Genomic DNA, 794 nt, shown 5'->3' with positions numbered 1-794 from the left:
TTTTTTTTTTTTTTTTTTAACTGCAAAAACTTTTATTTTTATTTGGTCCAGGGCGGTTAAAAAGCTCCCAGTGGCTGGAGGGGGAGGCTCTGGCAGAAGAAGCCCTGATACTTTGAGAGGGGCCCCCCCAGAGGCCGCTGGGCTCCTAGTCGTGCTTGAGGGTGAGCCTTTCGAAGAGATACTCGCCCAGCCCAGACTCAGGCTGGGTCAGCCTGCGAAGGTTGGTCAGGTGGTCACACATCTTCTTGATGAGTTTCACCTCCTCATCTAGGAAGTGGTTCTCCAGGAAGTCACAGAGATGGGGGTCTGTGGATCCCAGGGCATGAAGGTCCAAAAGGGCTTGGTTCAGGCTCTTCTCTAAGGCCATGGCGGCTTCCATAGCATCCAGGGTTTTACCCCACTCATCTTGAGACGGCTACTGGATATCCTGGAAGAGGGCGCGGCCGCCACGCTGGTTTTGCATCTTCAAGAGACGCTCAGCGCCCTCGTGCTTCTCCTCCGCCAATTCGCGGAAGAAGTGGCCCACACCTTCCAGAGCCACATCGTCGCGGTCGAAATGGAAAGCCCAGAGAGAGGTAGGTGTAGGAGGCCCATAGATGCAAATTGACCAGGCGGTTGACGGCTGCCTCCACCTCGGTGGAATAATTCTGGTGAACCTGGGAGCTCATGGTTGGTTGGCAAAAAGGAGCTAACTGCAAAAACGGTGGTCGCTGGTCCCAGAAACAGGTGGCCGAGAAGTTGGTCTCGGAGGTTGCAAGTAGAGAGGAGATCGGAGGGCAGTGGGAGGCTGGAAG

The 794-nt window shown here is 54.9% G+C and overlaps 1 pseudogene; it reads right to left on the bottom strand.

Annotated features, from left to right (window-relative positions):
* Positions 1-20: 20 nt before the first annotated feature.
* LOC103253737 lies at positions 21-788 on the bottom strand (annotated as a pseudogene).
* Positions 789-794: the final 6 nt, after the last annotated feature.

Source organism: Carlito syrichta, unplaced genomic scaffold (assembly GCF_000164805.1).
Source record: "Carlito syrichta isolate Samal-C Ts95f unplaced genomic scaffold, Tarsius_syrichta-2.0.1 Scaffold249680, whole genome shotgun sequence".
Classification (NCBI taxonomy): Eukaryota; Metazoa; Chordata; class Mammalia; order Primates; family Tarsiidae; genus Carlito; species Carlito syrichta.
The sequence above is the reverse complement of the archived record's forward strand: the minus strand, read 5'-3'. Positions and strand labels throughout refer to the sequence as shown.